A 14413-nucleotide genomic window follows, 5' to 3' on the forward strand; every position below is an offset into this window, starting at 1 on the left:
AGATTTTGTGCTATTCACAAGGCAGACTCTCTCATCTACACTGCCTTCCTGATGGAAAGCTTACCTGAAAATACAGGTCTCGGGATTCCTTGTTCAGTCCCAACCTCCCTTCTTCTTACCGCAAAGCTCGGGCACCCACGATGCATCCTGGCATTACTGGATTGCTGGGTTTGCCTCTCTAGTGCAGCTTTACTCCAGAGAGCTGTGTTTTTCCAGTTTCATTTGAATCCTGCATTCGCAGGGGTTCCTGTAGCATCTTCCTGAATTATCGTTAACCTTCAAGTTTTTACTGAGTTTTGCCTGTGGATTTTTTTCCGCGTGCATAATCCTTGCTTAATTTTTGTGGAAGAGTCACCCTAACTTCACAGAATGAGTTGGGATTGTTTTCTAGCTTTTAGATTCTTTGGAGTAGTTTCTCTAACATAAAAATTGTCTGTTCTGTTAATAACAATTTATCATGAAAATCGGTAGACATCACCCTTAAAAACTTCTAGGTCTGGTGACTTTTAAAGAAATAGATTCATACATTTTCAATCTTTTCATTTTTATTTATCTGTTCAAATTTTCTACTTATTGGGTTAATTTTGTTTAATTTTGTAGAAAATTAACAATTTGTCCAGGCGCAGTGGCGCATGCCTGTAATTCTAGCATTTGCGGAGGCCAAGGTGGGAGGATTGCTTGAGGCCAGGAGTTCAAGACCATCCTGGGCAACATAGGGAAACTCCATCTCTACAAAAATAAAAATTAAAAAATTCTCTCAGCATGGTGACACATGCCTATAGCTCCAATCAGTTGGGAGGCTAAGGGAGGAGGATCACTTAAACCCAGGAGTTGGAGGTTGCAGTCATCAATGATGACCTCAATGCACCTAGCCTAGGCAACAGAGACGCAACCACAAAAAAAAAAAATTTTTTTTAACAATTTGTCTAAATGCTCAAATTTATGGCATAAAGCAGTATACTAAAATAGGTGATTAATAGATGTTAATTGACTGAAGAAATTAATCATGTAATCTTCTCCAGATTGATTGAATTATTTTTTCTTATTCCCAAAGTAGTTTATATAAACATCTTTCCTAAATTCAACTCATCTTATTACCTTTCTGAAAGAAATGTTTGTTATTATCTAAGAGAAAGAGGCATATTATTTCAAAGGAAACAGATTTTTCCTTGGGATTTTTATATTCATTTTTAATCTTTTGTATCATATCCTATGAAAATAGATTGATAATTTGATTTCTTAGAATAAATGCTGAGATATGTGTTGTTTGGGTCCAATGTATGGTGAATATTTGTGAATACTCCATCTTTGCTTGTTTTCAATTTTGTGGGCACAAAACCTTATACTAAATATAGAAATTCTATAGATAGATAAATATATACACATAGTTTGTTAGCTATATTATTTAGAACCTTCAGATCTTAATTATAGTATTTGTTTTCTCAATCTGTTAATTTCTGAAGTTTCTCACAATGGTTGGAATCTAGCCTAGGATTTTTCTGAGTTTTTGCACTCTCCAGTATCAATCCATGTTTGTGGTGATGAAGTTTTCCAGGAGTGCTAAAAGTTAGTGAGTTGCGCATATCAATAGTAAATATTTCTATTTGACTGATTTGTTGTTATTTGGCCTGGGATTCTATTTTAATTGCTCTTAATATTACAACATTTGCTTTTTTAATTTGAACTTTAGTATATTTTCCTTTTATTTTCAACCTTCATATGTGTTTGTTTTAGGCATGACTTTTGTCAACCTAAATTTAATTTCTATTTTATTTTAATTTTAATCCTATTCAACAGTCAATATTTGTAATTGCTGACAATTTTTAATTTACTCCCCTGAGAATGTTAATTATGCATCTTTCAAAGTTTCCTTCTACTTTTCATTTCCTCAGGTATAAGTTCTTCTGTTCACAGAATCATCAGATCTCTTTCATGGCATTTACTTTTCTAAATATTTGGTGATCTGGACTGTGGGCTCAGCTTTGAATTTGAGATTCCTTTTCAAATGTGAATGTGTTGTTTTTTTTAATTTTTATTTTATTTTTATTTTCTCAAATATGACTATGAGAAGGAAGCAGGTCATACAACAAGTTAGGATCCAAGCATAATTTGTTATCTGAAACAAGGGTGCCCATTCCTGCCAGGTGTTGCCAATCTGCCACAGCACAGCCCCTACTTCTCCTGCACAGATAGCTGCAGTCACAGGTGCATCGGTGAACAAGTCCCTCTGCCACTGAACACTCAGCATAGGAGTGTTGAGCAACGCCAACCTGCTCTACCACCAGAACATTGTTCCCCAACCAGTTGCCTTCCCAATTACATCAGGGATGCTTCTTCTTCCTTGAAGATTTTATCAGACATCCCCACTTCTGCTCTCACCATTGGCAGCCCTCTTCTCTTGGCCATATCTCTCAACTGCCTTCTCTTTCCTAGTGTATAATGATAAAGAGAATGCTCACTGTTCTCAGGATGCCAGTTCAAGTAAGCCCACCTACAACAGAAACCATTGAGAAAATTATGTGTAGTCATTATGGAAAACAGTATGGAGGTTCTCAAAAAACTAAAAATGGAAGTAACCTATGATCCAGCAATCCTACTTCTGAGTATTTACCTGAAAGATATGAAATCTATGAGTCAAAGAGATGTCTATACTCCCATGCTCACTGCAGCCTTCCTTACTCACAATAGCTAAGATGTGGAATTAAGGGATGAATGGATAAAGGAAAAGTTTCCTGCTTGAATACTGACCTCAGAAGAAATGAAATACCAGTTTCAGAACAAATTTGGAGATTGAACCAAACTTATCTCCAAACTTCTAAAAACAGTTAATAACAAAGAAAGAAGAAATGTATGGTAGGTTTCTTCAAAAAGCTTTGCAGTTCTCATAATACCCTGACTTTGTATGGCATAAAAGAAAAATATAGAAATGAACTATTTCTTATCTAAATACAATTTTGAAAGAGCATATAAACTTAACTTCTATTGGTCATTTCAGAGATTATTATTAAAGCATAAATATAGAGTGCTTCACAGGTAAGGAAAAACCTGTTGACATGTACCTGATATGTGATATTTTAAAAACCACTATGACTTCATTCTATGATTAAATAGAGGATGAGGAAAGACCAAGGATATCCAGCCTTAAAAAAGGAAGAAATTTTGTCATTTATGACAACAGGGATGGGATTGGGGAACATCATGCTAAGTGAAATAAGCCAGATACAGAAAGACAAATACCATGTGTTCTCATTTGTATGGGAATCTGAAACAAGTGGCCTCCCAGAAGCACAGAGCAGAATGGTGGTTGTCAGAGTCTGGGGTCTGGGGGAGTGGGGAGACGACAGTAGAAGGGCTCAAAGTCTTGGCTAGACAGGAGGACTAAGTCTGATTCTTTTAAACTATCAATTGTGCAGCATAGGAAATAATAATAATTGACTTCTGTACATGTCGATATCACTGAGAGTAAATTTCAACATGTCAATATCACTAATAGTCAAGTTAACTATTTGAAATGATAGACATGTTATTTGGACAAATTTAATCTTTTCACATTGTATTAGAAAATAATAACATTTTGTACCCCATAAATATGTACAACTATAATTTGTTAATATGTAATAAAAATTATAAATTTAAAGGCAATTGTAGAAACTTAAATACAAATTGGTAGTACATCCCTGAGACATTTTTGGCTGTCACCATGGAGAGAATATGATGAACATCTAGTAGCAGAGACCAGGGTGGGCTGGTCCTACCATGCACTCAACAGCCCCCCACCGTAGAGAATCATCTGGTCCAAAATGTCCAAAGTGCCAAGGTTGAGAAACTCTGTATGGAATGATATTAAGAAATTAAGGTAAGTTTGGTTCAATTAAGAAATGATTCATTTCTTAAGGTCTGATAACAGCATGATGATTGGATTTTTAAGGTGCTCTTATTGTTGGGAGCTACATAGTTAAGCATCCGAGAACAAAACACACAATGTCTGGGATTCGGTCTAAAATTCTAAAAAGAAAAAAAAAACAAAAATGAAGGGAGAATAAGTTCTAAGATGGGGAAAATATTAATTTTTGAAGCTGAGGGATAGTTATATAAGTGTTCATTATATTATCCTCTAACTTTTCTGTTTTAAGTTATCTGGAATATAAAGCTAAACTAAAATATTTTCATTAATTTTTAAAAGCAGGAATTTTGTATCATTTTCACAATCTGTTTATTTCCTAACAATACAAAATAAGATAGATATTCAAATTTCAATAATTTTACTAAAAGCCTGTGTTTGGGGGCTTAAGGGTTACAGAGCTTTCAAATGGAGTTCCTCTCTGTCACTTGACAGCTGAACAGGAAATGGAGAGTGTTTTGGGTAAAGGGTGGAGAGCAATAAAGCAAGGTACGAGGTAGTGAGGAAATCTGCCGAATCAGAGGGGTTAGGGTGTCGCATGGGTGAAAACGAGACTAGATAAGGCAGAGACATGAGGATACAAAATAGGGCTGTGATAGAAAATAGGGCCCTGTAGTTTAAGAGGAAGATGAATTTTCTGGAAATAGTCTGCATGAGTTTTTTGGAGGAAAAGAACAATGCAAAACAATTATCCTATTAGGTCTAAATGAACAACTATAATTGTATTAAGAGGAAATATTTCCGGTGTTATTTCTGTTCTGCAGCTAACATGATTCTTCCTGGGATACTGAAAATAATGGGAGAAACTGAAGGTTCAGATGAAATCCAGAGAAAAGAGGAAGGACTGGCTGTGGCTGCAAGGGCATGAGGTGAAGGGGTGTAAGTGTGAGTCACTGTGCAGGTTGGGATGAGCAGGGAAGGTGAGGGACTCTCAGCCTAAGGCTGAGGTATCAGTCAAGAAGGTTAATGGAATAAGAGTCATCAGACCTTTATAGAGAAAGAAGAAAATAATATGAGGAAGAAGGCAGCAAAGTAAGATTCATGCCAATGTGAGGCTGAAGAATGATTTGCAGTGAAGCTGGTCCACTCGTTTGTGTGATCTTGTCCAGTAGCACTGAACTGTTCACTGGGTGCACAGAGAAGACGGAGGGCAGGGCTCTTCCAAGGTTGGGATTTTGTCAGTTGAATATGTCGGACAAAGAAGGCAGAGGAAAGTCGACAGTATTTGCAAAGGACTCATTGAGTTGGACCACAGAACCTGCATGGGTAAGAAGGAAGTAAAGTGAGAAGAAGATGATGGGGATCAATCAATTGGCCGTCTAAATCATCACAAAGGATCATGTTAGGAGTTATCCCAGCAAGCAAACTGAAAGGACAGGAGGTCATGGTCAGAAAACAGGAGATGTGAAATTAAGACTTCAGATGGAGTAGTTTCTGGCAGTAAGAAGGCCCCACGTGTGACCATGAGACTAAATGGCTGAACTGGAAGGAAGCTGACAGTCAATGAGGTAGGAGATCAGAAGATACCCAGAATTAGCCCTAACCATGTGTCCTTCCCTCTTCTGCTTAATCGTCACAATCCCTTGGCTAAAAGCTAATGACTCCTTTTGGGGGGATATACAATGACCCCATAGGTTACATGAATGCCTGAGGAATCTCATTTCATCCAGGATGCTAAGGTTAGGTAGAGTATGGAGGAGCCTGGTGAGCAGAAGGGGTCATGGGGCCCTTCTGCGGCAGGGCAAGAGAGCTTGAAGTAGAAATGAGAGAAGTAAGGCCTGCTCCACAAACGTTGTCTCAAGGCCAGCCTGGCCGAATTTTACATCCTGCACATCTAATTTGATGTGCATGTTAGAGAAGTTTATACTCTAAAATTAGTCAGATAAATTCTATTTCATCACAGCTATTTTATTTTATTTTTTTTTTATTAAATCATAGCTGTGTACATTGATATATTCATGGGGCATCATTCACTAGCTTCACAGACCATTTACCAAGTTTCACATATACCCTTGTAAGATGCACTGCTGGTGTAATCCCACCAATCCCCTTCCCTCTACCCACCTCCCCCCTCCCTCTCCTCCCTTTCCCCCTTCCCCCTATTCTTAGGTTGTAACTGGGTCATAGCTTTCATGTGAAAACCCTAAATTAGTTTCATAGTAGGGCTGAGTACATTGGGTACTTTTTCTTCCATTCTTGAGATACTTTACTAAGAAGAATATGTTCCAGCTCCATCCATGTAAACATGAAAGAGGTAAAGTCTCCATCTTTCTTTAAGGCTGCATAATATTCCATGGTGTACATATACCACAATTTATTAATCCATTCATGGATCGATGGGCACTTGGGCTTCTGAAGCAGCATCACAGCTATTTCAATACTGCAAAGAAACTCCTCTATTTCTAGAAGGATTTTCCAAAAGGTTAACATCTCTACTGGCACCAAGAGTGGCTCAAAACAGAATCTGACTTCAAGCTACATAAGGATAGATTGTTCTCATCACTCAGTTGCTGTCCAATAGTGGAAAAGTCGGTATGTTCTTGCTAAACTATGAACAATGTAAGTAGCCTTCTGACTTCTTGTGGCTGCTTAGGGCAGATACATCCATACCAAAGCCAGAAGTGCACACTCAGCCTTATCATGTATTCAATCATCAATAATTTCTCTTCTTTTCCATACATTTTTACAATTAGTTTCAATGCCTGCTTCTCTGGATAAGTGAAGGCAAAAAGATTAACTTAAATTCTACTGTATGGCAGGTATATCCACTTTGCTCCTTTCTTTTATCCAACAAATAGTGTTGAAAATGTCCTGTGAGCTGGACATTCTGCAGATAGGGACTAGAAACAGTTCCAGCCCTTGAGAGATTACAGTAAAGTGAAGGTAGTGAAACAGGTACTTTCAGTACTGAAATGATCTAATCACTTTGATATTATTTATTTACTCCATAATGTTTGTAAGCTATGGGCCAAGTACTTTGTCAAGCCCTAGGAATAAACAAAGAAATAGCCCCTGCCTTGACAGAGCTATGGATAGCATGCTATGTGAGCAAAGAGGAGGTTATCCTGCCTGAGCAATCTAGGAAATTTCCGGGGAGGAGTTGCCCTCTTGTTGAATCTTGAATGCAGAACAAAGGCATCAAGCAGAGAGACCTAGGAAAACATTTCCAGCAAAGCATCATAATCAAGACATCCATCTGAGAACTTTCAAGTAGAGGGGAATGGCTGGAGCTAATGTGTGGCGTGGGGCAGCAGTGAGAGAGGCTGAGGAGGGCACACCAAAGCATGTGTTCACCACGTTCACGATTTTCAAATGTACTCAAGATGATGGAAAGCTGTTCAAGGATTCTTTTTTTTTTTGAGCTGAAGAAAAGCATGATTAGGCTGCATTTCAGTCCATGCTGCAGCAATGGGGAAACTGGCTTTGTGCCAGGCAAGACAGAAAGCAGGATCATAATTAGAGGCTCAGTGCAATAACCTGAAACAAGAAATACTAAGGGTCTGAACTAAAACAGAGATCTTCTTTTCCATACATTTTTACAGTTAGTTTCAATGCCTGCTTCTCTGGATAAGCAAATGCAAAATGATAAACTTAAATTCTATCTTATGGCAGGTATATCCTGAGATTGAATAAATTTAAGAAGCATTTAATAATAATAGGATGAAGGGACGGTTAGAAGTAGACACTGAAAGAATTGGAGGATGGGAGGCTGACTTCCAGGTGTTTGTTTGGGTACCCAGTGGATTATGGCATCATTAGCTGATATCACAGCAGGAAAAGAAACACGTCTGCAGTCAATCAGATCACCACAGGGGAGGTATTGCACTAGTGGAGGAAGAACAGTAAAGCAGGTAAAGTTAAACATGTAAACTAAAAATACAGTAGAAAGACTTGTCAAAATGATAGGACTTTTGCTCCGCCAAAGACTCTGTGAAAAGGCAGGCTACACTGGGAGAAACTATTCCCAAAATACATATTCAAAAAGTCTTTGTGTCTAAAATATATAAAGAACTCTCAAAACTTAGTAAATAAACAACCCAATTAGAAAAAGAGCAAGGTATTTCATCAAGGACATGAGCTAATATTTCACCAAAGAAAATATATGGCAAATATAAAAAAGATGAATGTTGAAAAGATGTTCAACATTTTGAACCCTTAATGAAATGAAATTAAAGAAACAATAAGATACACCCACACGCCTACCAGAAAGGCTAAAATAAAAAAGCAGTGATAACACCGAATACTGGCAAGAAGGCAGGGAAAGCAGACCATTCATGTGTTGCTGTGGGAATACGAATGGCACAAACACTTGGGAGACAGTTTGGTAGTTTCCTTTTTTTTTTTTTTTTTTTTGTGCAGTTTTTGGCTGGGGCTGGGTTTGAACCCACCACCTCCAGCATATGGGACCCGTGCTCTACCCCTTTGAGCCACAGGCGGTAGTTTCTTATTCTTACAAAACTAAATCTGGGGCGGCGCCTGTGGCTCAGTCGGTGGGGTGCCGGCCCCGTATACCAAGGGTGGCGGGTTCGAGCCCGGCCCCGGCCAAACTGCAACCAAAAAATAGCCGGGTGTTGTGGCGGGCGCCTGTAGTCCCAGCTGCTCGGGAGGCTGGGGCAAGAGAATCGCTTGAGCCCAGGAGTTGGAGGCTGCTGTGAGCTATGTGAGGCCACGGCACTCTACCGAGGGCCATAAAGTGAAACTCTGTCTCTACAAAAAAAATTAAAAAAAAAAAAAAAAACTAAATCTGGACTTATCTTTAATCCAGCAATTGAGTTCTTGGGCATGTATCCAAGAGAAGTGAAAACTTGTATTCACATGAAACCGTGAATGTTTATAGCAGCTTTATTTGTAACAGTCAAAAAGTGGGGGAAAGCCAGTGTCTTTCAATGGGTAGATAAGTAGTAAACAAGCTGACACATCCATACCACGGAGGATCACTCAGCACTCAAAAGAAACAAACTCTTTTTTCTTTTTCTGAGACAGTCTTGCTCTGTTGTCCAGGCTTAGAATGCAGTGGCATTGTCATAGCTGGCTGCAACCTCAAACTTCTGGGCTCAAGCTATCCTCCTGCCTCAGCCTCCCAGGTAGCTCAGACTACAGATGCCCACTGCCATGCCTGGCTAAATTTTCTATTTTTAGTAGAGACAGGGTTTTACTCTTACTCAGGCTGATCTGGAACTCCTGACCTCAAGCAGGAGTTGAGGTCAGGAGTTCCGCTTTGTCCTCCCATAGTGCAGGATTACAGCCAGGCATCAAACTCTGGATACAAGAAACTGGGATATGCTCGATGCCTGGTGCACAGTGGTTACAGCGCCAGCCACATGCACTGAAGGTGGCAGGTCAGAACCCAGCCCAGGCCAGCTAAACAACAATAACAATCGCAACAAAAATTAGCTGGGCATTGTGGCGGACGCCTGTAGTCCCAGCTACTTGGGAGGCTGAGGCAAAAGAATTGCTTAAGCCCAAGAGTTTGAGGTTGCTGTGAGCTCTGATGCCACGGCACTCTACCAAGGTCAACACAGACTCTATCAGAAAGAAAAGAAAAGAGAAATGAAAAGAAAAGAAAAATTGGGATGAATTTTATGGGAATTGTGCTAAATGAAAAAGCCAGTTTCAAAAGGTTGCATACTGTATTACTAACATTCCTGATAAAAACTGAGTTACCCCATGGATTGCACCAGTGTCAATTTCCTGGTGTAGATACTGCACCATGGTTTTGTAAGATATTACCATTGGAGAAAACTGGATAAAGGGTACACAGACTCTCCCTTTACATTTTTTTTTAAACTTTCTGTGAATCTATTAGCTATGAAGAGATCTATATTATAGACTCGTGTACAGTCCATGCGGAAAAGAAAGCAGATAATTGACAAAGCCTGTCCTTTGAAGAGACAGAAGAGTTGATTCCAGTCTACAGGTGGAGTGACTAGTAATTAACAGCAAGGATGGTGCCACTTCCTCTAAGATGGGGAACTCCTTGCAGATGCAAGGAGACAGGTAGTAGGAATGTAAGGCCAAAGTATGAAAAGCTCCACACCTACCATCCATTTTCCTTCTAACAAAGGAAATCATCTGTCAAAAGTGATGACAAGCTGGTGGATTATAAAGTTTAAGTGAGCTGACAGTTTGGAATAACTGTTGAAGAAATGAAAAAGTGCATTTCATAGAAACATTGTATTGCCCAAGTGTCTTAACCTCACATCATTGCCTACAGCACTATCTAGTAGAACTTTTTGAAGTGATAGAATATTGTGTATCTGTGCTGTCCAGTACAATAGCCACCAGCCACATGCAGCTACTGAGCATCTGCAGTGTGGCTAACGTAACTGAGGATGTGCTATGGTTTAAATGTGTTTCCCAAAGTTCATGTGCTGGAAACTTAATCTCCAGTGCAACAGTGTCAGGGGTCAGGCTTAATAAGAGATAACTATTACAATGGATTAATGTCATTGCCAGGATGGGTTAGTTACTGTGAGAGTGGGCTTGTTATAAAAGGGAGTTTAGGCCCCTCTTTGCATGCATGCATGTTCTCTTTCTCTCTCCTCTCTCTCTCTCTCTTTCTTGTGTATTCTCTCACCCTCTCACCTTCTACTGTGGAATGATGGAGCATGAAGGCCTTCATCATTGATCTGAGACTTCCCAGCCTCCAGAACTGTAAGAAACAAATTTCTTGGTCAGGCATGGTGGCTCATGTCTGTAGCCCCAGCACCTTAGGAGGCCAATGCAGGAGGATAGCTTGAGGCCAGGAGTTCAAGAACATGGACAAGATAGTGAGACCATGTCTCTACAAATAATAAAGTAAAATAAAGTAATTATCCAAACATAGTAGTGCATGCCTGCAGTTCCACTAACTAGGGAAGCTGAGGCAGGAGGATAGCTTGAATCCAGGCGTTGGAAGTTGCAGTGAGCTACAATGATATCATTGCACTTCCACCTGGGTGTCAGAGTGAGACTTGTCTCAAAAAATACATATTTTTGAGCTTGCCCGAGTCTTGTCCTCTCCTCTTCAGACATCATGTCCTTCACCACTCATTCCACCACCTTCCCCAGCAATTACCAGTCCCTGGGCTCAGTCCAGGCACCCCGCTACAGTGTCTGGCCCGCCAGCAGAGCAGCCAGAGTCTATGCAGGCACCAGGGACTCTGGCTCCCAGATCTCCTGTCCTGTTCCACCAGCTTCCGGGGCAACTAGGAGTCTGGGGGCCTGGGCCCAGGGATGGCTGGGGCTCTGATGGGAATGGGGGGCACCCAGACCAAGAAGGAGACCATGCAAGAACTGAACGACCGCCTGGCCTCCCACCTGGACAGAATGAGGAACCTGGAGACGGATAATCGGAGGCTGGAGAGCAAAATCCAGAAACACCTGGAGAAGCAGGGGCCCCAGGTCAGAGACTGGGTACATTACTTCAAGACCACGGAGGACCTGAGGGCTGAGATATTTGCAAATTCTGTGGACAATGCCCACATCATTCTGCAGATTGGCAATGCCCGTCTTGCTGCTGATGACTTTGGAGTCAAGTATGAGCAGAGCTGGCCATGCGCCAAGTCTGTGGAGAGCAACATCTATGGGCTCCGCAAGGTCTCTGATGACACCAATGTCACGGCTGCAGCTGGAGACAGACATGGAGGCTCTCAAGGAGGAGCTGCTCTTCATGAAGAAGAACCACGAGGAGGAAGTAAAAGCCCTGCAAGCCCAATTGCCAGCTCTGGGTTGACTGTGGAAGTAGATGCTCCCAAATCCCAGGACCTGAGCAAGATCATGGCACACATGAGGGCCCAGTAGGACGAGCTGGCTCTGAAGAGCCAAGAAGAGCTGGACAAGACCTGGTTCTAGCAGATTGAGGAGAGCACCACAGTGGTCACCTCACAGTCTGCTGATGTCACAGCTGCTGGGACAATGCTCAAAGAGCTGACATGTATAATCCAGTCCTTGGAGATGGAACTAGACTCCGTGAGAAATCAGAAGTCCAGGTTGGAGAACAGCCTGAGGGAGGTGGAGGCCAGCTATACCACACAGATGGAGCAACTCAATGGGGTCCTGCTGCATTTGGAGTCAGGGATGGCACAGACCTGGGCAGAGGGGCAGCGCCAGGCCCAGGAGTAAGAGGAACTGCTGAACATCAAGGTCAAGCTAGAGGCTGAGATCGCCACCTACCACCACCTGCTGGAAGATGGGGAGGCCTTCAACCTTGGTGATGCCCTGGATAGCAGCAACCCCATGCAAACCATCCAAAAAACTACCACCCTCAGGATAGTGGACAACAAAGTGGTGTCTGAGACCAATGACACCAAAGTTCTGAGACACTGAGGCAGGAGAGCAGCGTGCCCTTATACCAATAAAGAGTTCAGAGGTCAAAAACAAATGCGTATTTTTTTCTTTATAAACTACCCCATCTATGGTATTCTATTATAGTAACACACAGTGAACTAAAACAGAAGTGATTTTATTTGTATTTAATTTTAATTTAAATAGCCACATATGGCTAGTGGCTACCCTAGTGAAGCTAACAGGTGCCCATAACAGGGAAGTTATAAACGTTCAATGACAAAATGGTCCCTTTGGATAGTAAAGATCCAGACCTAAAACCCAATTTTCTTCCCAGTATTAGAATATATCATTTTATTCTCCTTTTATATTATTCACAATTCAGTTTGTACTGAAATTGCCATCCACTATGAAATCCTTGATTCTCCACCTTTCAAACAATTCCATCTACTATTATTTCTGAATTTCAATCCTTTTTACCATACTTGTATCCCAAACTACTTTGGCAGCAATGTCTTACTAAAGCACAGCTAAGACCTTCTGAGGAAACTCAAAAATTATAACATACATGTTTTTTAAACCTTTCTGAACACAGACAGACTCTGGGTGATGTGTGAGCCTAGCTCTTCCCACGGTGTGCCTGAAGTGCTGAGGCTGTTTAATAGGTACACGAGCCAGTGACAGAACAGCCTCCAAATTCAACCATGGACTTACTACCCCACCTCAATATAGGGCCATTCTCCCCATATGTCACATGTCTCAAACACGTCAGCTACCTGACCTTCCTGAAGCCTAGCAAGGACTTTCTGGCCATGGGTCACTCAGTAAATTACTTCATTAAGTGAGTGAATCAATGAATGAATGAATACAGGAGTAAACAAATCCATGACGGGTGGCCCTCCTCCCTTCACTGCCAGGATACTTCTGCCCAGGTACCAAGTGAGGTGCATAATCCTGACCTTTCTCTTGCACCCGCTCTTTTTATTTTTCATTCTTAAAGGCAAGTTCATTAGTCAAGAATCTCAACTGCAACTCAAACAAGTACAGCACTGAGTACCCCTCTGTCACCCTACTTCTCATTTTCCCTTCACAGTCAATCATTCTGAAAGAATACTCTGACGCTCCCTCACTTTCTCTCCACAACCAGCTTTCCATCCTCTAGCACCGGGTAGAAACTGCTCATGTTAAGACTGCCCACATCCTCCTCATTGTGACATCAGTGGACTCCTCCTCTGTGTCTTCTCTGTCATTTCATATCACTGATTATTCCTTTATTCTTAAAACAAACTGTGTTGCCTGCTAGACCATTCCTGCACATGCTTTTTACAAATTCATGTCCCACACCCTTTATCTCAGCCCTTTATCTCAGTCACATTAGGATAAAGAATGTGGAGTGCCCGTTGATGGCGATCCTTCACATGGCACCTGGTCATGACAATCAGCAACTCCACAGGCAAAGAGGTACACTCCATAGGTAACACTCCAGGTGACAGGTTTGGAGGAAATAAGTGTATGACTATTTCTCCAGCAACATGTTCCTGACAGCCCTGATTCCACCAATAAAAACTGCTGTGCTGGCAGGTTCTGGAGATTCTCTTCCAGTCAACCGTTTTCCGTCAGAAGTCAGCCCTAAAGTCTGTTGACTGAATAAGTTCCTGGGTTTGCAACTTCCTGAGTATATGACTGGTTAACGAAGTTTTGGAAATTAAGGCGTTCAGTGATTCAGAGCCATCCTGCCCTCTGCTCACATGCTGGCTTTTCAGAGATGCTCCAAGAAGGGTTTGCGGCGCAGTGGGCCTTTTCCCTGTAACCTGAGCACTTGGCTAATGATCCTCAAGTGTTTCACTGATAGGGAAGAGCATCCTAGTGGAGCCTTTCAAGGGTAGCTTGCACATTAAAAATTGATGTGGCACTTTAAAGTTTAATATTTAAACAAAACTCTTAGTGTTTACTGGTACCACACATTTTCATCAGGACTGGATGTGGGGAAAAGTCTGTTGGGCTAGGCAAATGTTGCTAAGAACACTATTTAATATTCATGGGATATATTCCTCAAAAGTCAATTCAGGGGTTTTAGTCTCTGATTGTTCTAGAATGTTTTTCCTTCACCCTAAAGTTAATATTTAAGTTGGAAAGAATGACTGCCATCTCTTCCAATGGAAAACCCCCAAATCTCTGGTTCTACCACAGCCATTCTCAACTTTTATTTCTGCAAGACATTTAAGTGTGTCACCATTAACTATAAAT

General features: G+C 41.1%; 1 pseudogene; it reads left to right on the forward strand.

Annotated features, from left to right (window-relative positions):
• The first annotated feature begins 10916 nt into the window (after nucleotides 1-10916).
• On the forward strand, nucleotides 10917-12208 carry LOC128593718 (keratin, type I cytoskeletal 18-like; annotated as a pseudogene).
• The last annotated feature ends 2205 nt before the right edge of the window (nucleotides 12209-14413 follow it).

Source organism: Nycticebus coucang, chromosome 2, assembly GCF_027406575.1.
Source record: "Nycticebus coucang isolate mNycCou1 chromosome 2, mNycCou1.pri, whole genome shotgun sequence".
In the NCBI taxonomy this organism is placed as follows: domain Eukaryota; kingdom Metazoa; phylum Chordata; class Mammalia; order Primates; family Lorisidae; genus Nycticebus; species Nycticebus coucang.